This window comes from Heterocephalus glaber, unplaced genomic scaffold, assembly GCF_053883595.1.
Source record: "Heterocephalus glaber isolate CG9 unplaced genomic scaffold, H.glaber_assembly_v1.0 deba00001600, whole genome shotgun sequence".
NCBI lineage: Eukaryota > Metazoa > Chordata > Mammalia > Rodentia > Bathyergidae > Heterocephalus > Heterocephalus glaber.
In genome coordinates, this window is record NW_028258372.1 from 46,956,815 (window position 1) to 46,983,346 (window position 26,532).

At 42.4% G+C, this 26,532-nt stretch overlaps 1 protein-coding gene and 2 long non-coding RNA genes across 11 annotated transcripts in view; 2 read left to right on the forward strand and 1 right to left on the reverse strand.

Annotated features, from left to right (window-relative positions):
• The window catches only part of Pycr2 (pyrroline-5-carboxylate reductase 2), a 29,160-nt gene extending 25,909 nt beyond the window's left edge, over nucleotides 1-3,251 (forward strand). For all 9 annotated transcript variants that reach the window (XR_015444299.1, XR_015444298.1, XR_015444300.1 and 6 more), the window contains one exon: nucleotides 1-3,251. The gene's annotated coding sequence lies outside the window, so the exon portion shown is untranslated.
• Nucleotides 2,115-9,780, reverse strand: LOC147823217 (uncharacterized). The gene is made up of 3 exons (XR_015444308.1): nucleotides 9,198-9,780; nucleotides 4,090-4,152; nucleotides 2,115-2,247 (listed from the first exon to the last, which is right to left on the reverse strand). It is a non-coding gene; the product is annotated as an uncharacterized LOC147823217 (long non-coding RNA).
• The window catches only part of LOC147823218 (uncharacterized), a 27,887-nt gene continuing 11,126 nt past the window's right edge, over nucleotides 9,772-26,532 (forward strand). The window contains exons 1-5 of the long non-coding RNA XR_015444307.1: nucleotides 9,772-15,543; nucleotides 15,654-15,701; nucleotides 17,084-17,161; nucleotides 22,231-22,351; nucleotides 24,742-24,794. This is a non-coding gene — a long non-coding RNA (uncharacterized LOC147823218). The remainder of the gene's footprint in view (nucleotides 15,544-15,653; nucleotides 15,702-17,083; nucleotides 17,162-22,230; nucleotides 22,352-24,741; nucleotides 24,795-26,532) is intronic.

The window sequence follows — 26,532 nt, forward strand, 5'->3', positions numbered from 1 at the left end:
TTGCCAAAAACCTTGCAAGTGAATATGGCTTAGAACACATCAGTAGGAGAAGCTTTGAGAAGTGTACTGAGCCACCATCCAGAAACAGACCTGGCACTTATGTTCAACTGGCATCTTCATGAGGGAATAACAGTGCCAGATGAGCTAACTGTTCAAGCCTTGGGCCTTTCCCTGATGGACAGTGTGCCCCATACTGGAGGGTAAGTGAGTAGGGTGAGGGAGATACATATTTCCAGAAATGGCTCAGTGGCAATCTCAGATACTGATCCTAAACAGGGGTTTGGGCTCTTGTAAAAGGCACAAGCTACTTCTCAAACATTGAGCAAGTTTGGCCTGAGTTGCAGAATGATGCTCTGATGCTCTGTAGTGAGGTCTCTAGGCTCCAGTGGAAGTCTTATGGTGGAGGGGACCGTGAGTGAACATAGCTAGAGAATGCTGGGCCATATGTGTATGGATATATATTTAAATTTTCTGTTGAGGTGAAATGTAGCTTGAATACTCTTACGCCACATTAGCAAGCAGGCCATGCCACTCCCTTCAGCATCGTGAGTTGTACGAGTTCCTCCAGACCATGTGTGGCGAACCTGTGGTGCACATTCCCGTGGGCTCCCTGAACCCTCTCCTTTGCCACATGAGCCAAGTCACCCTGGCAGCTGAGGATCACATAAGTGTTGATTTTCTCTAAACTAACACCTCAGTACTCAGGTTTAATTGCAGTGTTGGCACTTTGCAATCAATAAGTGAGTTTTGAAAATAAATGTGTTGTCCTGGTGTGGAAGGCAGCTTGTAGGGAGGATGACTTTCCTGGGGTGCAGGAGTCTACTACTAACTTCCCTATTACAGAATATATTTGTCTGAGCTGGGGATTTAGCCTGATGATTCCACTGCCTGCCTTGCAAGGGCAAGGTCCCGAGTTTGATCTCCGGTACAAAAAAAAAAAAAAATATATATATATATATATATATATATATTTGTCTGTAGCTTAAAGTAAAAATAATAACAGAAGTTTTTATTAAAATACACATGGAAGGAAAATTGATGACATCAATAACACAAAAATTCGAAAAGATAAAGTTCTTATACCCAAAGTGATGTAATAGCAGTTCAGCATAAGGGAGAAATGGAGGAAAAGGAGAAAAAGAACAAATGTGACAAAGAAACAACACATAAGAAAATGGTAAACTGAAAACTAACCATATGGGTAATTTGACTGAATTTAAAAGATGTAGCATTCAGTTAAGGAGATTATCAGACTGGATAATAGAGCAGTGCAAAGTCCAATTCTTTTTAAAAGAGATGAACTTTGAGTGCAAAGGGAAATAGAAAAAAATAGAAATAGAAATGTAGAAAGAGAAGCCCCCAAAGAGAAAAAATATATCATAAATGCCGTACTTTGAAATGGTGTATTGGCTATATTGATAGCTGATAAAGTGGAGTTTAAGAAAAAGACTTAATGGGCACCGGTGCCACCTCCCCTGGCAGGGCAAGGCCTGGGCTTCTCAGCCCAGCGCCATCTGTCCCCTGCACCAGTCCGCCCAGCCTGGGCCTCCCTCGCCCTCCTCCTCAGCTCCTGCACAGGTGACAGCCCAGGCAGACCTCTTTCTCTGGGAAAGGTTGGATCTGCCATGCCCCCTTCCAGCTGCATCATGCACACAGGAACCACCCACACGCAGGCTGCCTTGCTCCCCAGTGCTTCCCAGCACACCAGGGACAGGGAGACCCAGCCCCATGGTGTCTTTGGAAATCTGAAGAAAAATGTGTGTTCAGGAGCATGACTCCAGCCTGGGGTTTGGGCCCAGCTCAGTCTCGTCTCAAATCTAGGCATTTTTTGCTTCAATTTTATTTTTTTAAGAAAACAAAAACCTGCACTAATTTACCTGGTTTCATAGGAAAACTTTTTTAAATTTTTTACATTTTTGGTGTCTGTTTGTATTGAATAATTTGCCACATTTGTAAAATGTAAGAGGCATATATAATATATGTATATTTCTAATGTAAGAAATGTAATTTTTTTATTTTCAAGATTTTTTCTTAAAAAGAGGAAAGAAACCAGTATATTTTCAGGAAACAACAAACTTTAAAATAAAAAAAGGAGACTAAAACCCTTTTCTCCCCTTTCCCAATCCTGTCTATCCCTCTTTCCCAGGAACAAGTTGAAGGTGAATAGTCTTGTAAAGATTGTACACTGTCAGTCCAGAATGGTGTCTTTTCCTCAATGCGGTGACTCTAGATTCTCTAGTTTTTTCCCTAGGAACAGGAAGGGGACATTGAGGCAAGTGTGGAGAGGGGCCAGGGGAGCAGGGTAATAACCTTTTTTTCTTTAATGAAGGAGGAATACAATCAAGCATTTTGTATTCAGAATGTTGTGCAATATTTCGGAATGGAACATTGGTGTGTTTAGAGATTTGGTTTAAAAACAAAACAAAAAGATTGATCAAATCTGTAAAGTTCATATTGTTCCAGATTTTTAAAAGTTTGTATTAAAAGCATGATGTATAATAAAAAAAGAAAATGACTTAATAAAGACTTAATAAATAGAAAGTAATACATTTAAAAATAAAAAAGCAATTTATCATGAATATACCATCATCAAAGTTTGTAATTTATACTTTGGAGAAAGCCAGTACTAAGAAATGAAAAGACAATCCTTAGATCAAGAGAAAATATTTGCAAATATTTTTCTGATATGTTAATTTACATAAAAAATGTTCAAAATTTAATAAGACAGCTCAATAAATCTATACTAAAAGTATTTGAAAAGATACCTCATAAAAAAGAGATGAACAGGGCTGGGGATTTAGCTCCCTGGCACCATGCCTGCTTTGCAATTGCAAGGTCCTGAATTCGATCCCAAGTACCACAAAAATAAATAAATAAATAAAAAGATGAACAGCAAGCAAGCACATGAAGCACATGGAAAGATGCATGGTACCAACCTCCATGCATCAGGAGTCCTTTGGTAAATGTAAGTTAAAACCACATTGAAAGCTACCATGCATAAAGCCCCTAGCTCAATCCTAGCACTGCAAAATAAAACCACTGCAACACACATTAGAATGGATAATAATTAAAAATAAACTGAAGCTGGGCGTGGTGGTGCACATCTGTAATCCCAGCACTCGGTAGGCTGAGGCAGGAGGATCGCTGGGATTTCGAGGCCAGCCTGGGCTACATAGTTCAGGCCCAGCCTAAACTACAAAGGGAAGCCCTGCCTCAAAAACCCAAATGAAAAAGAAATAATAATAATAATAGTAATAATAAATAAACTGAAAGTACCAAGCACTGACAAGCGTGCAGAGCAGCAGGAATATTGAAGCTGTGAAAGCAAAATGATCCAGCCACTTTAAAACAGTTTGGTAGCTTCTTATAAAATCAAATCTGCACTTGTGACACAACCTAGAAATGCTACCTAGTTCTTTTTACCTAGGAGAAATAAATACATGAATGTGTACCTGAATGTTTGTAATTGCTTTAGTCAAAATCCCTAAAAACTAGAAAGACCCAAAATGTCCACCAGGTGATGAATAGATGAGCAAATTGTGATATATTCACAAAAAGAATACTACTAAAGACAAAAAGAAGCAAACTCCTCTAGGAGTCCTCCAGGACTGCCAGCTGTTAACCTTGGAGTTTAGCATGTTACCGTCAGCTTGAACCACCAGTGGTACATGCACGACTGTCCCATTAGGCAGCTTGTACCACTGGTGATACAAACAGATCTAATCACTTTCATTGATATTTTTACCAGTGAAATTAATAAAAAACCCACCTGATGGGACAGTCATACATGTGCCATCGATGGTTTAAGCCCCCTGGCTGCAAGACTTCTAAATTATGATCCTGCTGTAAATATGTTAACCATGCAGTGCTGACCCTCCTTTCAAGCCCTTTCATACTGCTCTGAATTGGGGGCTGTCTCCAGCAGTGTTTTCTTCACTTCCTGTTCTGTGGAATCCTAATGTAAGAGTAGTGCTTTCTCCACAATCCCTTGGCTGCTAATTTTGTGTCATTAAACCCCTTTCTTCTCTGTTCTCCATCAGAAACCAAGCTCCCTTGAAATACATCTCATGAAACTTGAGCATTACCCACCCGTCTTTGCTATCTGCTGGTTTCCTTTGTACTCTTCATTGATGTTTTTCACTCTGAACATCCCTGCAGAAAAGAAGCAAACTATTGACATATGCAACAAAATTATAACTCTTGATGGCATTGTGCTCTATGAGAAACTCAGACTCAAAAGTAGCATCTTATATTGTATTCTGGAAGAAACTATAAAATGATAAAGACAAATCAGATACGTGGTCACTAGAGCTAAGAGTAAAGGGTCAGGATCTAGTAAGGACTAATTGAAATGTGTAATATATGTATTGTGATGGTGTTTAAGGGCTGCATACATGTGTCAAAATTCACAAGACTGTATATCTAAAAAGGGTGAGCGCTATCAAGTTTAAATGATACATCAAGAAGCAAACAAAAATCTGAAGATCTGCCTCATTAGCCAAAGTACAGGTATTAAAAGAAAGTTGTCATGAAGTGGATTTCTTATAACCAAAATTGACTTATATTAATGAGCATAAAGATAGGATATGTTTAAATGTATATAAGGATAAATAACACCAAAACAGTAAAGGCAGAGTAGAAATTCATATTGGAGTCCATAAAGGGCACATGTTTGGAAATCAAGATTAGGAAATATGTACAGTGTAAAGAAACAGAACAGTCATGAGAATGTGATGGGGATGAGGAAGACACAGAAAACTGGAAATATAGAACTGGGCTTAGGAATATAGCAATGCTCCTGAGAAGAGAAAAAGACGAGTCAAAATATGAAGGAAGCTCTACACACAGATAAGCACATGTAGGTATAACCCAAAGGTTCACCATGCTCCAGGAAAATTCCGGGTACTGATTTTTCTAAAATGCAAATCTATATGTAGTCTGGGAGAAAATATTGTTTCAAGGATAAAAGTGGAAAACCCTGCAAGGTTCAGCTTGAGTTTTAAAAACTTAGTTAAACTTAGTTCAGGTTCCTGCTAGCTAAAGGATAATGATAGATCAATATCCTCAAATTCTAAGAGTGTGCATATGCTCACATGTTTAGCACGGTCATGTGTGCGAACATCACATCATGTACTGAACTTGCTCGACATCCTGCTGTAGAACATCATGGTATCTAGCACATGGCAGCTGTTGGTAGCTTTGTTGGAAATTGATCCTCTCTTCCTCCCTTCCTTGTCGCCCGCGCTCTGAGCTGCTCTCCTGGCCTCCATGCGGTCCTCTGCGTGGCAGTGTCCCCGCTATCCTGGTCTGGGAGGAGGCCTGTAGGGGGGCCGCCTCTGCTGGGCTTCTGCACCCATGAACCTCTGCGCTCCCCTGGGTGTTCATGGGGAGAGCACACAGCGAGCCTGTGTGGCCAGCAGAGGGCGCCCGAGCCCGCATGGGGACCGTGGTCCCTGAGGTGCTGCATCCCAGGCTGACCCTAAATGACTATCCTGATTGGGTTTAATCCAAACAAAATCCCCTCCCAAATGTACACAGTGCAGGTCTTGGGTTGAAGGTGGAGATGTTCTCCCAAAATAAGCTGCGATGTTCCTACAACTGTGACACAAAGTGTCTGGTACAGGGTTCCAACTGTCCCTGGGCATAAACGTACACATCCCATCCTCTTTCTCAGACATTACGTTGCCTAAATCCTCACCCAATACAGTCCCAGCTTCCATTCTTTGTTGCATTTCTAATTCAAACATTTAGGTGTGAAACACATGTCACTTATACACATCCTTGACATCCACACCTGATTCAGTCTAAGATCACCTAAGCTGAAATAGCCCTGATAGCCACACTATTCTTGATTATCACTATTCAATGCTTCTGTGAAATTTGTATCTACTGCTGATGCAGGTACAAGTGACCAAAAGAGAAATGAGGAAAGAAACACAGTTCAGAAACCCATCTGTGCACTCACACCACAGTTATAAATACTTCAAGGACCAAACTAATATTGTAAACAAAACAGAGTATTGGAGCAAAACATTAAAATAAAGACTCATCATCAGTAGTAACTCCCATTCTGTCCATCATGAGGTGCATTACTGAAAAGAAAATTGTCTTCAATAAATTGTAAGGTTTTATGCTCTAAATATTTCATAGATTTCTTATAACACTTCTAGATCACTTATCAGAAATTGCATCCTTTTATGGAAACTACAGGTTGTGGATTCTATCTGGATGTCACCCTGAAGCCCCTTGCACCCAGAGGTGAGGGCTTCCAGAGGGTGACTGGGTGATGGGGGTGCTACGCCAGGCTTGGTGTCAGGATGTGGGCCTGGTTGGAAGAGGTGGGTCAGTGCAGTTGTGACCTGGGAGGGTGTATCTTGCTCCCTGGCCCACACTTTACCACATGCCTCCTGGCCTCCACCAGGCAAGCAGCATTTCTATCAATGTGCACCTCTGACATGCCATCCTGCCATCCTGGAACTAGCTAACTATGAACTGAAATGTGAGCTGAAACAAACCTCTCTTCCCTTAATGTGTAGTGCTGAGTATTGTGTTCAGGGACAAGAAAGTGGGTGATACAGATGTTGGTACAAGAAGTCTGGTCACCACAGTGACTGTACCTCACCAGGTGGTTCAGAGGCCTGTGGAAGTGGTCCACAGCAGTTTGGAAAGGTTTGGAGATGCCAGCTGGAGAAGCAGCCCTAGAATGGTCTAACCTGAGCTTGATGAAAGATTCTGGTCCGAGCACAGAAGACCAGAGTGCAGATAGATTGCAGATGAGAAAGGCCGGACTTAGGAGGTTTCAGTTGAGAAGAAGGATGCCAGTGGCAGTTGGAATCAGGCCATGTGTGTTGTGCTCCAGCAGAAAATATGACTGTATTGTGTTCATGTCCTGAGATTTGTGTGAGACTGATACTAAGGGTGGAAGAATCATTTGTCTGATGGAGAAAATATCAAGGTAGCCTAAATATCAGACTGTAGCATGGATGCTGCTTGCTACTTTGAGCCAGGTTTGTGCTGAAAATGAGGAGCAAAAGCCCATTTTAAAACTTTTCAGTTTCCCCCCAAAAGAAAGGCATGTAAAGATGGAGCAATGGACAGCCTGGTGGATTAAAGAGTAGCATTAAAAAGAATCCAAGTACTTTACAATAGGACAATGGAAAAGATGCCTTGAAGACATATAAGGAACCCACAAGGCCCAACCTTTCCAAGGCTCACAGTTGCAAAAGGGAAAGACTTTGTTTTGAGAGGAGAGCCCCAGGGCACCCTGCTTGAGAAGGGCCACCTTGGTGGGTTCCCTGGGATTCATTCAGTTCACAGTGCTCAGCCATCCAGGCCCATGGATGCTTCTGCAGCCATGATGCACAAAGGCCTAAGGACTGCTTGGAGCCAGTGGTAGAACTTTGTGTCATCTACAGGGTGCTGTTTTCACAGGTATGCAGAACCCAAGAGTTGAGTCAGGAAGGCTTCCACCCAAATTTCAAAAGAAGGCCTGGCAGGCCAGGTCGGGTGTCCCTGAGAGGGCAGTGCATGCAGCTGTGAGAGTTAAGCCAAAGGTGCACTGGAGAACCCAGGATGAGGGTTCAGTCAGAAACATGGAACACCTGCAGAAAGCCACACACCCAAACATGTAACCCTCATCTAATCAGGAAGGAAACATCAGGAAAACTTAAATTTAGGGACATTCTATAAGATATCAGCTCAGTCATCCTCAAAACTGTCAGCTCATACAAAATGAAAAAAGGAAAAATTGTGAAAACATCAGTCAAGGGGCGTCTGAGGGATGCAACAATGAAATGCAATGTGGCAGCCCGGACGGGACTGCAGATTGTTGTGGAGAGCAAGTGGTGAAGGTGGATTTTAGTAATTATACATCAATATTTGCTCACTCCTTGTACAGGATGTACTAGACTAATGGATGACATTAATAACAGAAAATGGAAGAACTGGGTGGCCATCTTAATTGTATATAAATCTAAAACTCATAATATATATAAGCTGTACGATGAGTTGTTGTTGTTTTGGTATTTTTGGTTTTTCTTTCCTTTGGTACCAGGGATTGAACTCAGGACCTTGTGCTGGTGAGGCAGGCATGGTGCCACTGAGCTAAATCCCTGGCCCTTCAAGCTCTGTTATGTACATGTAGCCACTCCTCAAATGATTGTGAACTGCACAATAAAAATAAACAACAATGTAAACTGCAGGCCTACTTTCTAACACTGAATCTCCCACCCTCAGCCATAATAGAACCCTAAATGTATTCCTAAACCTCAACCAAATCCCAACAAAAACTGCAACCCAAACTGCACCTTGCCCCTTGGTCCTAAGCCACTTCCTCACCCTAACTGTAGTGAAACTTTGAGGATGCGACCTCACTTCCTTGGTATTAGAACCCAACGAAACTGGGTGCCCTTCTGAATCTGTCTCCTGTCCTGACCCCTTGGAGGGAGACAGAGAAGAGGGGAGGATGAGCTGTTGCCATTTTCCTGCTTTCCGAAGGTCTAGCCACAGAAAGGACCACAATCCGAGCCTTTTCCAACCTTGGCTCGGCTCCAGCTGCAGACATGTCCAGCTAATGTTCAGGAGGAACCCACATGTGAGAGAGGCAGCCCAGTGCCCATCCTGGGCGTCAGCGCCAGCTGTGACTTCTCATGGGCAGTGCTTCCCCTCACGCTCAGGGTATGTAAGGGGCCTGCTTGGACAGGGGCAGGCTGTGAGGTGTCAGAGCTCTGTCCTGCCGCCCCCCCACCCCCGCAGCCCCCACTTCATGGCTGGAGGTACAGCAAACATTTCAGCCTGCTAGGGTATGGATTGTTTTGGACTACTTTGCTTGGAGCCCAGCCCCGAGCACTCAGGTGCATGGAGTTTTGTGCCTGCCTTGCTCAGAAAGGATCATCAGTGTGAAGTGGAAACCCGTGTTAGCATTAGCCTAGTGGGACAAAATCAGCCAAGGCTAGGACAGTCACAGAGGGCTTGGGGTGGGGTCAGCTTTCCTCTACACCGAGGGACAGAGGACCACACAAGACACGATGCTGTCTCAGAGAGGCAGGGTGGAAGAAAAGCCCGGGCCTCTGACTCTGCTGCTCACTTGTCTCTCCCCAGTGCCACCTCTCCCATTTTGGAAACCTGGTCCAAATGGCACCATCCACTGGACAGTCCCCAAATCAAGATCAGAAGGGCCGGCTTGCAAGTGAACTTACCTGGAGCAGACATGGAGCCTTCCTTGTGCCTTCCCCTTGCTCAGGTGGAATATCTAGAGCCCCACAAGGCCGAAACAGATGGTGAGGGCCACAGCAGTCGGGAAGGCTTTCATGGCTTTTGGTTGGGCATTGGAATCCCCCAAATGGCCAGGATGTCTTTTCTATGCTCCACAGGGAACTGGCAAGTGACTAACACTGCTGAGCTTTCCTCCTCCTAGCTCTGGCTCCATGTCCAGAACACCATGGGCCTGCTCTGCAGCCAGAGCCAGCACCAGAGAAAGAGCCTCCTCTGGAGACAGGAGAGAAGCAGAAGCCAGCTCCACAGCACTCCTGCCTCTCTGCTGCCACTGACGAGGACAGGTCCTTGCAGAAGGTGCTCTTAGCCTTCTCTCCCAAGCTGCTGCCTTGATGGGTGTGGTGAGCAGCTGAGCTCTGTGGGGTGGGGTGGGGCGGGGGACACCCATCCTTCTCGCACTGATCTCCTCAGGCCTGACATTCCCAGTTTACCAGATCAAAGTTCCTTCCTCTACCAACTGCATCCCCTATACTTGTCTCTCAGCCCCAAGCCACTCCTGTCCTTGGGTGGAGGTTGACAGTAGAGACAGGGCACTCACATGCCCGCTTCACACAGTGACTGTGATGTCAACTGAGATTGAACAATTGGGAAACAGGGCGGGGAGTCAGACCAACTGGCCGAGGAGGGTGTGCACTGAGGTGCAGGCAGGAGCATGTGTCACCTTGCCATCATCCCAGGAGACCTGGCCAGCCTTATCACTTTGTAGGCATTTGAGATTCATGGGTTCTACAGCAGACACCCACACAGAGCCCCCAGTCCTAGCTGTCCCAGGAAATGTGCCACTGACCTGGGCAAAGGAGCAGAGGGCAGGTGAGGTTGGAAAGAAGACAATACCTCAGAATGAGCGGGACTCAGATGTAGGCTCGTGCTGGAGGTTTGGGAGGATGGGCACGGGGACAATGCCACTGATTTTCACATCAGTGCTAGGTCCTAGGTCATAAGTTGGACATCACTAGTGGGCAGTGGAGGAAAACCAGCTATTTGCAGTAGTCTCTGTCCATATCTGCAGCTTCCTGATCTCCAGCTCAGGCCATGGCCACCTGCCTGTGGATGGCTGAAGCCATCGACTGTCTGGGGTGGGTTCTGCCCATGGGATGCTGTCTTCCTCCACAGGAGCTGTTCAAGAATGTGGTGCCCTGGGTCTGCCTGGGCTCCATCTGGACCCGGAGAAACAAAAAGGGCAAAGAACCTCTGACGCCCACCGTTCGGGCCACTATCACACATTTTAATCACGTGGCCAACTGCACGATCACCTCCTGCTTTGGGGGTCCCAGCACGAGGGCTGGAGACAGGGCCAGGGTGGTGGAGCACTGGATCCGGGTGGCCAAGCTAAGTGGTAAGAGGGTGCTGGCAATTTCCTCTGGACATCTACAATCTGCCTCTTTTCCTCCGTCAGCTCTTGGGACTGTAGGCTCTTTTCTAAGATGTTCCATGATTCCTAGTGCCTCCTTGTCATGGGGACTCTGACCTCGACTCATAGGTCATGTGGTATGGTGGGTGCTGTCATGTGATCTAAGCTTCTTTGAGTTTCACTAAAATCCTCCTCCCTGAAAGATAGCCTATTTAATAAATGGTGCTGGAACAACTGGATTTCAACCTGCCAAAGATTCAAACTAGGCCCATACCTATCACCATGCACTAAACTAGCCCCAGCTCTGGGCTTGCCAGTGTTCACACTCGCGTGGCCGCGAGGCGGAAAGGGTCTCCTCTGCAGGCGGGACCCTGTGCTTCCTGGGGCCGGGCCAGGCTGGCTGGAACCACCGGCACAGCCTCGGACCCAGCACCTCAGGGACCACGGTCACCACGCGGGCTCGGGCGCCCCCTGCTGGCCGTGCGGGCTCGCTGCGTGCTCTGCCCTTCAGCACCCAGGGGAGTGAGGAGCTTCCGGGGTGCAGAAGCCCAGCAGAGGAGGCCCCCTCTACAGGCCTCCTCCCAGACCAGGACAGTGGGGACACTGTCACGCAGAGGACCGTGTGGAAGCCAGAAGAGCGGCTCAGAGCATGGGCGAACAGGAAGGGAGGAAGCCGGGACCAGCACGCCCAGAATTCACTCTCCCTGTCAGCTCAGGTCCCTGAGAGGCCTTAGGGACAAGGAAGGAAGCGCCTGTCACAGGACGTGGAAGGCCCCGGGCCACAGGAAGGCAGAGCACCAGGGGGGTGAACAGCTCACTTGAGACCCGCCTGTGCCAATGCGGAGCTCAGCTGAGGAACCCAGCGGAGCCCTCAGGGCAAGGATCCCAGGGGGGCGTCACTGTGGCCCCAGGAACAAACCATCAGATAACCGGGAAAGGGCAGGGTCCTCCTATGCAGAGGAGTAAGGAGTGCTTGTTGGAGATGCTCTGCCCTCTGGGGAGCCTAGGTCCCCGCCCTCACTCTGAGCTGTGCCAGCCCGCCATTCTCTCACTTTTCCTGGAAGCTAAACCTCTTCCAAACAAAAGTTAATCAAGAAATTTAAAGACCTAAATTTAACAAGCAAAAGTTCAGGGTGTGATTTCTACGGTCACTAGGGAAAAACCAGAAACCAGATACATCACTCCTTACTGCAAGAGAAAAGGAAAAGTCAGGCATGGTGGTGCTTCCCAGCAATCTCAGATCTCGGACACTGAGCAAGACCTACACACTCTCTTTCTCTCTCTCTCTCTCTGAAAAAGAAACAGTGAGGTGAATTACTTCTGAAGAAATAACGAAAAGCTTCAAGCCTACTTAGAGGACGCAAGAGAGAGAGGAAGAGAGAATAAGGTGGTAGAAATAAGCACGAATATACGAACATATTCTCTTTATGCTACGCATTCTCATACAATACTGGCAGAGCTGGGACCCCTGGCACCCTCAGCTCGTGATCTCAGCACAGGGCTCTGCTGCCCTCCGGTGGCTGCTCAGTGTCCCTGCATGCCCCGCCTGCTCTGGTCCCAGGAGGAGAGAGCTCCAGCTTGGGAAGCTGACCTGCAGGGATGCGCGCCCCTCCTCCTGCCCCCAAGGTCGCCCTCCCATCCCTCTCCCTTGGGGACAGTTTAGAGCTACCTGTCCACAGAGCCTCACGCACTCACAAGCTGCCTCTGGGAGGTGATTGCCTCATGGGTGTGGTACACCTGGGTTGTCAGGAGGTGGGATCTGGGCTGAGAGAAATCACCTGGTTCAGGGCCTGGAAGCCTTCATCTCACTGCCTCTGCTCCCTGGACTCTGCTTTCTGTCTGCCAGGCCCCTCTGCCATGCTGCGCTGCCTTTGAGCTGCTGACTAGGGACTGAAACCTCTACCAAGTGTGAGCCGAGATAAACCTCTCCTCAGTTAACTTGTGTGTATCCAGTGTCGTGTCTTGGTGACCAGGTCACTCCCCTCGAGGTCCTGCCCTTGACACCTGCATGGCACGTGAGTGACAGCTCTCGGGGGCAGGTCCAACCTTGGCTCTTGGGGAGGTTCTGGAGATGCGGTGGGGCAGCCCCCAGTGAGTCCTGGACGGGTCTAGGCCCCTGCCCCAGGTGTGTGGTCAAAAACAGTATGGTGTGTGGGTTCAGGAGTGGGTCTGCCTGTGTCCGACACTCTCAACAAGGCCCTGGCAGCTTCCCAGCCAGACCTGTGCCTACCTCAGCCTGAGGGTGTGGGCCCACCTCAGCCACAATAGAGCTCCTGACCTGGCAAGACCCGTGGAGTCCTGATCCTTCCACGAGCTCTAGAAAGGCTTGATCGGTCTCTGGGAGGGCCTGACTCCCCTGCTGCTCAGCCACCACACAGCACCCAGTCATGTCCTGTCCTCGTGGGATTTCTTCCACAGCTAGCAAGTGCGGTCCATTGTAACCTCACTTGTGTGTAGGGCTGTCTTAGTCTGTGAGCTGCAGTCCTGCCCCAAGACCTCTGCTGCTTTGCTGATCTCAAGACACTGACAATATTGCTTGCTGTCTGCTCAGGGCCTGGTTGTCTCCATGGCAAAATTCTTTGGCCATTCATACCCATGTCCATCTGTTGCCTCAGCCTTTCTCTTCAGCCATAGCAAGTATCCTAGCAGAGGTTCTTCAGCCTTAGTAAGTCCACTTTACCTTGCTCCTTTTCTTCCTCATAGGCACAACAGGCATTGGGCTCTCCCATCCCAACAGCAGCATATGCATCCTTTTCAACTGGAATAAATTTTAAAGTGATTTTTAAAATAGTGTCTCCCATAATTTATTCTTCTCTTATGGCCGAATTTGTGACCCATATCACTTAACCATATTTCAGGCTAAAAGTAAGAAATAAATTTGAAAGCCTTAAGTAACAAAAAGCTGGTTTGTTTGTTCAATTCTGACATCTGACTTCAGGAAGGATTAAAAAACTTCCAGCATTCACTGTCTTGTTCTTCTTCCTCAGACCTGGCTCCACTTCTTGGTTCTTAGGCATACCTTCTCTTATCTATTCCAGGCTTCCCTTGGGCCGTAGCAGCTCTCAGATGATTTCCCCAGATGAGAAGATATGCATTTCCATCATTTCAAATAACATTCTTCACATTTGTTCTGATTGGCCTTTTGTAAATGATTTATTCATAACCAACCTGTATAACCATGGAAATGACTGTTCTTATTTGGTTAAATCCGAAAGAATCCACTCCTGAAAGTACAGATTGGAGGTCTTGGGTTGAAGGTGGAGGTATTTTCCCAAAAGAAGCTGGGATGTTCCTACAACTATGCATGATGAAAGTGTCTTTTACAGGGTTCCAACTGTCCCTGGGCATAAATGTATATATCCCATCCTCTTCCTTAGAGAATATGTTGCCTAAATCCTCACCAAATACAGTCCCTTAGACTGTTGAATTATTAAAGTAGAAGAGGTGTCTGATTTGGGAGATGTTTCTGAGAATCTCTAGGACCTCTTGGCTACATAAGGACAAGGAGTAATTAAAGACCCCTGAGGTTTCTAGCTGGAGGTTCTGGGTTCATAGTAAGACTGCCAACTGGTAGAGGGAATTTCATAAGAGCAAGGCAGGTGTAAAGTTAAAGAGATTTATATTTGACATGCTGTAATAAAAGACCCTACAGAGATTCCATGGGGAACAGGAACCAAAAAAAAAAAAAAAAAAAGGCCCTTAACTGCAATGAGGGAAAAGGTATCTTTATAGTGGAGAAAGCTGGAAGACACCACCTCAATCGAATGATTAGTCAACACCAAATCCTATGACATGCCTTCTGAGACAACACAGCCACAGGGATGCAAACCTTATCACGTATGAACTTCTATCACCAATTCATAACCTGATTTTGAGATATCAGGAGATAACACGGAATAGATGGACACATTATACAAAACAACCACCCTGTCTTCTTAAAAAAAGTCAATGCCAGACCTGGGGATTTAGCTCAGTGGTAGAACACTGGCCTAGCATTAATGAAGCTCTGGGTTGGATCCCAAATACTACAAAACAACCTCAAAATGTGAATGTCATTAAAGACAAACTGAAAAACTGATTATGGCAGCACAACTCATAAGACAAAAATCTAAGTAGCCTTTATGTCCATCAAGGCATGAATGGATATAGAAAATATGGTCTTTACACAAGTGGAGTATTATTACTATGTCATATAGAAGGATTATCTTGAAGGAAACTTGGCATGAAATTTGTAGGAAAATAGATGCACCTTGAGACCATAATGTTAAGTGAAATAAATCAGACACACAAGCTTAAATATGACATGGTTTCTCTTGTATAAGAAACCCAAAATATAAATAAAGAGGAAAATAAAATAAAAATCAGAGAGATAGATTTTTGCAAAAGGGAAGGGGACCAAGAGATGAATGGAGGAGAAAAAGGATGAAGGGAAAGGAATGGAAAAAGAATTAAGATGTGTTATGTACATGTACCAACTCCCCACGAGGAATTTAATCATTATGTACTGCAATAATGTGCTAATAAAACTTAATAAAGAAAAATGAAAAATGACACGATAGCAAATTGCAGTGTGTGGTCCTGGGTGGGGTCTTGGATCAGGCAGATAAACTGCCATAAAAAATCCCCAGTATTGAGGTTCTCTTACAGCCTAGTTGAACTTGTAGGACTCTACGCATTGATGTCAAGGCATATTTTGCGCCTCCTTCAGTACTACTTCCTGCACATGCGCACTCGTAGGTACCTGCACCACAATGGGCATGCGTCATAAGAACATCCGGGCGTCACAGGTGTCGTAAGAACATCCAGGAACTTCCCAACTGACGCGCACTTGGCGACCGTTAGCAGTACCTTCCAGAGCAGCTGTGGTGCCTGACTGTGGCGGTGGAGTCTCAGTCTTGTGAGAGGTTTCTAAAACTGACGTATGTAAAAAATGTGATTGAGGCCCAGTCCTCCAGACCCCTCTGTACTGAACAAGCTTTGCAGGCTTTGCCTCCTCACGTTTCTGTTCGTTCATTTGGTTTGGCTGTAGGTTGGAAGGGAGGGAAGAGGACGGCTGCCATGGCGAACCGCTCTCCAGGTGGGGCAGCTTTCCGCAGACATGAGGGGCTGGCTGTACTGGGATGGTTCAGACTCAGAGCGGGGGAGGTTTTCCCCAAGACTATGTAATAGCAGGCTTAGAAAAAGCAGGTAGAGCCACAGAGTAGACATCCAGTGTATGGGTTATTGGCATGTTTAAAAGATTCCAGAACAAATGGAAGTTTTTTAAAGTTGAGGGAAAACATTAAATGGTCAGTTTGAAAAGACTTAGCCCTAGCCAAAGTAAAACTGACAAATCTATCCAGGACCAGGGTATAAGCAACCAATGTTTTAAATTTGGAAGGTAGGGGCCAGGGGTTAGTGCAACGGTGCCACACCTGCCTGGCAAGCACAAGGTCCTGAGTTCAATTCTTGGTACCAAAAAAAAAAAAAAAAATCAATGGTTAAAAAATGTCAAAGTTTCTCGGAAAGAATAAAAAAATTCAAAAGGAAAAATTATATAAAGCTTTGGTTGAGTGTCACAGGGTAAGAGAACTCACAAGACTCTCACTGTGCATGTGTGTGTAATAGTGTGTAATATTTTTAAGGGGAAACCAATAATTATCAAGTCATGTATGAAAGCCTCAATTAATTATACAAGAGATAAGAAACTCCCTCCCTCTGATAAAATTAACTCATAGATGCACTACAAATATCTGAAAGATTAATAAAAATTTTTGAAGTAGCGGTGCATGGTAGAAGTCCTGATGGTGAGGATAACATTGAAATTAGGATGTAAGTCCAAAACGACTATTTTAAATGTTTTAAAAGCATTACAAACATTAAAACCCAGCAGTTTGCCATACTAATAAATGTCTGGAAGTGCACAGGCACCACTTTGAGCACCTCTTGTAATGGTAGAGGCCAAAGGTAACTTACATTAATCTCATGATGTCTCAATAAATTGTGTATTAAAATATTTATATGTTTTTTTCTGAAGTATGTATATATTTTTTTGGTGGACTATAGGTGAAAACATCATGTTGTACACTTTAAATATGTATAATACAAACATGAATGTTTCTAAGAACTTGTGATTGAAACATTTTAACTATATGAAAGACATTTAAAAATACACACGTATATGCAATTCTAGTATCTCAGTGACATAATTTCTCATTTGTTTGAAATCTTTTAATATTTTTATCCATATGAACATATTGCTAAGTTGATAAAACTATATTTTATGCACTTATACATTTTACAGATTTTGTAACAATAATTTGGAACTATGCCTCCTTTTTCACTTTTTTGTAGAATTTTTAAGAGCTGTGTTACATCCACTGTATTTGTATATTACATGTTTCATTTATTCATTTTCTTATTACTAGATGCCAGTGCTATTTTTTGAAATTATAAATAACTCTGCTCTATGCCACACAGAGGGGTGGGTATAATCCTAGAATCAAGAGGCTGAGACAGGAGGATTTTGGAGAGTGCAGCGCCAGTCTGAGCGACATAGTAAGTATAAGGCCATTTTAGATTACATCACAAGATCCTATCTCAAAATACAAAGCAAAGAGGGCCGGGTATTTAGCTCAGTGGTTTCACCACCTGCTGTGCAAGCACAAGGACCCGAGTTCGATCACCAGTACCAAGAAACAACAACAACAAAAGCAAAGAAACAAAAGCTAAGTCTGCTTTGAGTATATTTTTGTATATGGATTTTTCTCCTTTAATATTTTCATACTTCTTTTATTCCAAGGTATACATATTCTTTTATTGTGTATCAAGTAATATTTTAGTATATTTGGTTTTTCCTTTTTAAACATTATTGAATTGATATTAAATTTTAAAGTTGAAACTTAGAATTGGAGACATAGAGCAATCCTAAATATAAATTTGGACTAGGGGGTTTACTAAGTCAAACAAGTTTATGATACTTGATAAGTATATTCAAAATGTCACCTCAAAATGTTTTGCCAGTAACATCAGCATGGGTGTGTGCTGTTTTCCTATAGCTTTTCCAGCATATGTATTTTCCTGATTTTTAATAGTTTTAATAGATGTCAATTATTTCCTTATTATTATTTGACTTAATTTAACTAGTTTACTCTGTATGTGAAAAAGCTATGGATGTAAAGAGAACAAAAGACAAAAATTGAAGTCATTTAAAAAATCAGATACAAACACTTTGATGTTTAGTCGGTAACTTTGTGGAGAAAAAGTCAGAGTTCTTGGCTCTTACCTTTCCATATGTTACATCTGTTCCTCTGCCACATGCAAAACTGGAAGAATTCTGGACAACTGCTTTGTAAAATCAAAGAAATTTTAGCTAGATGAACCAATAAGAATCATCTGGTTAGGGACCAGGGATTTAGCTCAGTGGTTCCACTGCCTGCCTTGCAAACACAAGGTCCCAAGTTTGATCTCCAGTACCAAAATAAAAAAAAATAAATAAATAAAAAAGAATCATCTGGTTAAACCATTCATTTTAATAAGATTAAATAAAAATCCATTGAGATTCAAATTATTCAAGATTTTTCAATTAGTAGGTGTCAGGGTGCAATTTAAGACCAAGGTTCCAGACCTTTCTATGAGACATGCTGCCTTTCTGATGCAAATTCCATCTGGGGGCTAATCATGTACCTACAGTTGTCCTTGACATTTAGGCTGAGAAGTGTAAAATTTAGGCTTAGCATACTAATTCTTACTAAATAAAATAAGAGAGTGAATTTCTGTGGTCTTGGACCTATGAGTGTAAAGCCAAACCTATATCTGAATAGGTGGCACAAAATGAGAAGCACATTTCATGAACTGTCTTTAATAGGCTTATGCAAAGAATTCTGCAGAAGGTGTCTTAAGCATAGTAATTCCAATGGCAGGTGATTAAATCCTCTGGAAGACTGGATCATCATGATCTTGATTTTTTTCTTGCTGTTGATTGTCTTGTTACCTATTACATATGAGTTTGTTCACCATTTCTAGACCAAATGAGGAACTGAATTTTACAACTGAAGAAAAGCACCCTTTTATCCTATCACCTTTATCATTGCATTTTCAATCTTTCTTGTTTATAAAATGTTCCCACAACCAGTAACACGAGTCTCAGACTTTAATAATCTTTGACAGCAAAAGTCATACTTCAGACTCAAGCCCAGCTTCCGTGGTGTAAGCTCAAATCAGCAAAACTGCAGAAAACTGTCCTTCCTCAAATTATTTCCCTGTTTCTGATGTCCCCAGGTTAGTGCCTAATGAATATTCAGGCCCAGTCACTTTTGACCCCTGCCTTTTTGTCTTTCTTCTGGACAGTAATGCTGCTGGATATCACTGTCTTCCCCTGATGACCACTGATGAGTCATCCTATTATGGTCTCCAAGCAAGGTCATTCCTTCTCCAAATTCCTCATATCTAAAATGTGCTAAAATAATCCATTTTATCTTGAAAATAAAGGAAAAGAAACTTAAAACAGAATAATTTACAACAACCAGGAGAATTAGATAGGTTTAGAACTGACGCATCCAAACTGAAACTATGAAACCCTGCCTCATTCCCACATCCATCCTATGGTAGGGAGGCAGATCAGGGAGGCAAGAGACAGGCAACTCTGGGTACCTCCCTACTTTGGGACTGAGGTCCAATTTTTCCCACCTTAGAGAAGGAAGTTCTCCAAACTGTCTCAACCTGGGCCTGGCATTGTTTTACTGCCCTGGAATGTGTTCTTCCCATGATGACTGACAAAAGAAACATCCATTCTCTTGGGGGTAGTGGAAATCCTGTATTTGCTTCACAGCTTACACAAGATAATCACAATAGTAGGTTGTATATATTCTGAAGTTTGGGCTATACATTCTTAAATTTATGCCTTTACAGGAAAAGAAGTCCTACTCCCTACTGGGTTATCTTGTTCTTTGGGAGCTGCTTTACAACTTTGTAAATGATTGATAATAGAAATGCAAAGCATTTGTTGTTTATAAACACCAAATTATTTCCTGTCTGGCAGAGGAGAGAAGCTCAGTCTCTCTCTCCTATGATGGAAAAGCCAATCTTGTCTCAATTTGCACATTCATTTCACTGTTCTTCCCCTATACATTGGACCCTCAAGATACGACTGGCCTGACATACGAACAACTTGGGTTAATTAGGTTAATGGACCTAAGTCTGCCTTTTGTTATCTATCGTGTGTACCCAGGGAAAAATTCAGATCTCGGCTGTATTGACTTACAACCAACTTGAGTTACAACCAGTCCTTGGAAACCGATTGAGTTTGTAGGTCAAGAGTCCACGGTATTTGTGTCTATTCTTTGTTGTTTTCTTTTTTTTGGTACCAGGGATCGAACTTGAGTCCTTGCGTTGCACAGCAGGCAGCAAAACCACTGAGCTAAATCCCTGGCCCTTGTGTCTATTCCTTGGATTCTCTTTTAAACTGGTTAATACCTTAACATTTTTCAAATTCATGAGAAGAGTAAAATCTTTAACAAATGTTTATTTTGTATTGGAGAATCATGATTTTATCATTTAAAAATTATCTTTTAACACCATGTATGAGATCCTAAAATATGGTTACTCTTTGCTACCTTAAATCTAGTTTAATTCTAATTATATTTTCCTATTAATATGAAGAATACAAAGGATCCAACTTGTGGGTATTCTCTCCTAGCATAATACACATACACACACACACAGTACACATGCCCATAAACACAACCCCCACAATAAGCAATAATCGTTATCCATAAAACAGTTGAAAATCCATGTGTAAGAAGCAAACATTCTCTAGTGCATGGAAGACACAGTTCTGATGATCCACCAGGCAGAATGGGTACTATCTCAGCTTGAATGGTCTATTTGGGTTACTTCCCCATTTTCAGGAGTCCTTCAGGAATGTAGAATAGATGGTTTCTATTTATACCACGGATTTTTCTCGGCACTGTTAACATTTTGGACCAGATGTGTCTTCGATGTGGGAGCAGTCCTGTGCACCGTGGGAAGCTTAGCAGCTTTGCTGGCCTCTACCCATTAGATGGCAGTGTCACATCCCCCAAATGGCTCCAGACACTGCCCTGGCCAAAATTGCTCCACTTGTGAATCCCTGATGTATTTTATTAAAGGACACACAAAATAACTTATCCAATAGAAGAGGCAGGATCTCTCCAAAGACGTGTGTATACTCAATAAACATATATCAGCATGGGTGGGTCTCAGTGGTAATGTTGTGTGATCACAGCAAGTTACAGAATGATTTGAACAGCGTGACCATATTTATGTAAATTTTAAAATCACAAAACTTACAGTGTGTATTGCTTATAGGGCCATGGATGTGGGGTGAAAATCATAAAACCATGAACATGAATAGACACCAATTTAATGAGTTTCACTGTGTTTGGGAAAAGAGGAAGGAAATTAGGATAGGTTATGTTTAAAAGAAAAGTCAACTCTTTCTATAACGTTTTTCTCACTTTCAAAATAGGTCAAAAACACTATTGCAAATGTTACCTTTTTTTATCCGGCTAACTTATATAGAGACATTGTTATTCTACAAACTTTATTTGACAGAAAAATCTATAAAAAGCTATGAAACATGCAGCTTAAATTTTCTATAGTACTTTGATGCTGTTATTTTTCAATCATCTGTTTTATATTGTTCATATGACTGCTTGCCTTCCTAATTGAGAGTAGCTTTGAATTGGCAATGTTTTATACAGCAATTTTCTGGTTCAGACTCTAATGACAACCATAGTATAAATGTTCTCACCTTATATGTGTGGAGTGCTTTATCTTTTCTCAGTACTCTTACATCTGTCTTCTCATTTTGTGTTCACAATTTCTTTCACCATCAATCTTAGTTTCAAATCTATTCACCATGTTAATGCATGTTTCATCTTTCTATTGCAGTTACCTTAAAGTTTGGGTTACGGACCCTGAGATACCAGATCCCTGGGCAGTTTACATAGGAAGTGACCCACAAAACACTGGTAGGTAAAGTGAGACAGGGAGAGAAAGAAGTTCAGAGGCAGCACGTTTAGAGCAGCTTACTGTTTAGGGCTATTGAGGCTCAATTTGACTCCTTTGTGTAAACTTCTATGGATGGCTTTCACAATAGAAAGACACAGTGAGTCATTTGAGATAGAAGTTGGCAAAACCAGAAGTACTTATGATCAGGCCCTTTACAAGAAAAGTTGGCTAACCTGTGCTCTATACCATAAAACTGGGAGAAGCATCCATATTTTCAAGAGTTTTGAGAGTTTCCAGTGTGAAGAAATGTGCAAGAAGGAAAATATCCATAAACATTTCATTTTGAAAGAAGTAGGTTAGGGACAAAATAGTACTTCTATAAGAACAAATATTGATTGTTTGCCCTAAAAAATGATCAAGATCCAAGCAGACACTTGAGACAGTTATAACTCTACTGTGGAATGAGTTGGAAACAGTTCAGGCTTAGGAAATAGTGACATTCATTGTGCCAAACAACAACTAATTAAAGATTATGGAAGTAATTAGCCAAGACTATGTTCAGGCTGGGAACAGGAAGAGATAGTGGTTGCCAATAATGACTACAGAAAACTAACGAAGCTTACCTGTCATTCCAGGAGAGGAGAAAACAAAAACAACAAAACTAAAATCCGTGAATGAAAGGGAACATGTAGTGTTCCCTTCCTGTGTCCTCAGGGTGATAAGGAAGACTGAAGAAGGAAAATCTACCTACTGCAGGTAGGTTTAGAAGGTATCTAAAAGTGATAGCTATTTTTGTTAAATTAATAGACTGGTTTTTAGAATTTAGTTTTACAGAAAAGTTGAGTCAATCATACAGGGTTCCCATAGATTTTCTTCTCCACAGTTTCCCTTAATATTCACATCTTGCATTAGTGTGGTACATTTGATACAGTTAAGGAACCAACCCTTTTATATGTTTTATTAAGTAAAGACTATAGTTTACGTTAAGGTTCACTCTGTGTTGTGTAATTCTATGAATTTTGACAAATGCATAATGTTATATATCCATCCTAATAGTATTGTATGGAATAATTTCTTTACACTGAAACTTCCCTGTTCTTCATATATTTACACTTCCCCTCACATTCGCCCCAAATCCTAATAACCTAATAATCTGGTGACACCTGATGCTTTTTATTGTATACCTGTATCTATATCTACATCTACATCTATATGTATATGTCCTCGCACTGCAAGGAATTGAACACGGGTCCTCTAGCATGGTAGGCAGTGCTCTACCACTGAGCTCTAAGCTCACTCCCTAGCCCAAGTGCCTGTAGTTTTGCCATTTCAAGATGTCATACAGTTGGAGTAATACAGTAGGGAGGAGTTTTAGGCCAAATACTTTCACTTAGGAATATGTATGGAAGGCTTCTCCATGCATCTTCTCCCCTTACAGGAAGTTGAATACAAGAAGCACTGAACTTCATTTTTAACCCTTTTCAATTTTATTTTGAGATCTGATCTCACCAAGTTACCCAAGCTGGCCTCGAACATGTGATGTTCTTGCCGCATCATTCTAAGTACCTGAAGTTAACAGCATGTGCCACCACAACTGGCTTCTTTGCATGTATATTTCCTTTTGTTTTGTTGCTGATATTCAGTACTGGAGATTGAACCCAAGGCCTTGGACATGCTAGGCAAGCAGGCTACCAGTACACTACACACCAGCCCCTCTTTTTAAATTGTTATTGCTTTTTGCATTGCTTCATGATGTTCCATTGTATGAAGGAACTAAAGTGTGTTCATGCGCTCACTTTTTGATATCATTTGGTTGTTTCTAGTTTCTGGCGTTTTATTTCTCCTATATGTTTTGTAGATTGTATCTTGCGGGGATTTGGTCCATTTCATTTAAATGATGAAATTTGTGACATAGTGTAGCTGACCCACCCCACTGGCCAAGTCAAGCCTTCTACTGGGACCTAGACCTGGTACTTTGTTCTTCTTGACCTGGGGGCAAGCAAGGATGAATGCCAAAGAGACGTGACTCAGTTTAACTTTGGGCAGCCAGGGGGCTCTGGCCCCTTAGGAGCCCCAGCATCTGGCTCATCTTGCATTTATTCACCTAAACACCGGTGCAAGCAATCAAAGTAGCACAAGGCTCATCTGCTTTCCAATATCCACTGGTACATACTCTGGTAAACAACTTAATCTTAGGTGTGCTAGCTTTGCCCTGGAACCCGCAATATGGAGTCACCCTGAGTGCAGCCTTTCTCCTTTGTGCTCAGAGAGGCCAGTTAGGCCTCGCTTCTCTGGTCTCTGACAGCATAGAGTTGTTCAGAATACTGTTAATTATCTTCTTCATTTCAACGAGCTCAGTATTGATGTCCTCTCTTGTTTGTGATATTAGTAATTGACCTCTTTCTCTCTTTGTCTTGATGAGCCTGGTTAGGATTTATCGATTTCATTCATCTTCAAAGAACCATATTCTGCTTTTAGCAATATTTAATTTTTTTTTTATTTTTCCGTTGTATTGATTTATGCACTAATTTTTATTGTTTTTTTTTCTTTTGTTTGCATTCATTTTATTTCTTTCTTTATTTGGGTACCGGGGATCGAACCTTGGGACCTTGCACTTGTGAGGCAGGTGGCGGAACCACTGAGCTCAATCCCTGGCCCTTGCATTCATTTTATATTGCTCTCCTTTGTGTAGCTTCCTGAAGTGGAAGCTTAGATTACTGTTTCTTTTTTTCTAACACTATGCTTTCAATGTTATCAATTTTCCTCTATGCGCTGGTTTTGCTGCCTTCAACATAGCTTGATAATTTGTGTTCTCATCATTTACTTTAAAATATTTTAAAGTTTCTTGAGACGCTCCTGATAAATGTTATTTGGAAGTGTGTTACAGTCTAAATATTTTGGGAATTTTCTAGCTATGTCTCTATTATTGATATCGAGCTTAATTTCATTGTAGTACAAGAACAAACTACGATTTGTTAACATCCGTCCTGTGGCCTAGAATGGGGTCTGTCTTAGTAAATGTTGCCTGTGAGCTTCAAGAGAATGTGTTCTGCTTTGTTGGATGAAGTATTTATGAAATGTCAGTTACATCCGATGAATTGATGGTGGCCTTTCATTCAACTGTGTGCTTCCATTTTTTCTTTCAGCTGCATCTATCAATTACTGATTGAAGAGTGTTGAAGTTTCCAACTATAATAAGGTATGTGTCTATTTCTTCTGGTAGCTCTAATGGTCTTTTCCCCCCCATATTTTGAGAATCAGTTGTTCAGGTGCATATATGTTAAGATTTACTATGCTTTCTTGGAGAGCTGACTCCATTTATCATTATCTAGTACAATTCTTTATCCCTGATTCTTTCTTGAAGTCTGCTTTGTCTGAAATTGATATTGCTAGTTCAGATTTCCTTGGGTTGTGTTGCCATGGTATATCATCCTTCTCTATCCTTCCACTTTCACTTGAGTCAAATGGGCTTATGTAGACTAGAAAAGCTATACTTGAATTTTTTTCAAAAGTATACTCCGACAGTCTTTACGTTTAAATTGGTATATTTAGGTAATTCAGATTAACAATAATCATTGATATAGTTCAGCCAATCTCTACCGTGCTTGTGTTTTCAAGTCATGACAGTTTTCCGTTTCTTCAAAAATCTTCCCTCGTTTTTCTTTTGTTTCTTTGTTAATGTAATTAAGTTCTTTTATTGGTACATTTCAGGTATACGATTCATTTCCATTTATCATTGGGTGTTTGTACCTGTACATGGTGTATCTTGGTTCTTATTTTATTCCCCCGTTACCTGTGTGCCCTTCACCCCCTCCACCCTTCCCTATTTACATAGACATCATTTCCATTTATGTTTCCTTTTCTCATAGTTTTTCCTTTCCCTCTTTGTCTTTCCCGTTCCCCTCCCTTCACCCCTTCGTCATTGGACCTTTTTTCCTATTTCAAATGATCCATTATCCATTTTAATCACTTTAACCCTTGTTTACACTATCAGTTTCTCACACTAGCCAAAGTATTTGGTATTTACACATGTGTGTCCTATTTGTTTCCCTTAAGAGCATGGCCTTGATATACATCCATTTAGCTATAAATGACTCTAGTTTTTCATTCTTTTTCATTCTTTATGGCTTTTATTAAAAACCCGCACATTTTCTTTATCCAGGTTCCAGTTGATGGCCACTTGGGCTGCCTCCAAGCTTTAGCTATTACAAACTGTGCCGCTATGAACATGGGGTCACATATATCACTGTGGTATGATTCTTTTAATTCTTTGGGGAAGATACCCAGCAGGGGAATAGCTGGGTCAAATGGGACCTCTAGCCCTAGTTCTTTGAGGTATCTCCATACTGATTTCCACAGTGGCTGCACCAGTCTACGCTCCCACCAGCAGTGGAGAAGGGTTCCTTTCTCCCCACAACCCTGCCAGCGTTTGTGATTGGATGATTTCTTGATAGCAGCCATTCTTTGTGGTGTGAGGTGGAATCTCAGTGTTGTTTTCATCTGCATCTCTTGAATGATGAGTGACGTTGAACATTTTTTCATATATTTGTTTGCTGCTTTTACTTCTTTGAGAAATGTCTGTTCCCTTCAGGTGCCCATGTTTGAATTGGGTCTTTGAATCTGGGGGGTCAGATTCTTTTCAGTTCTTTATATATTCTAGAGAACAGTCCTTCTGTCATTTTTCTTGCCTTGTTTCTTTAATGAATACATTTTCTCTCTTCACTTAGCATGTCAATTATACCTTTTAAAAATGTTTGTGTGGGGCAAGGATTTAGCTCAGTGGCTTTGCCGCCTGCTGCGCAAGTGCAAGGACCAGAGTTCAATCCCCAGTACCAAAAAGAAATATTAAATAAATAAAAATTTAAAAAAAATGTTAGTGCTTGGCATAGAGTTTGCAATATATATTTACAGCTTATCTAAGACCACCAAGTCTCACT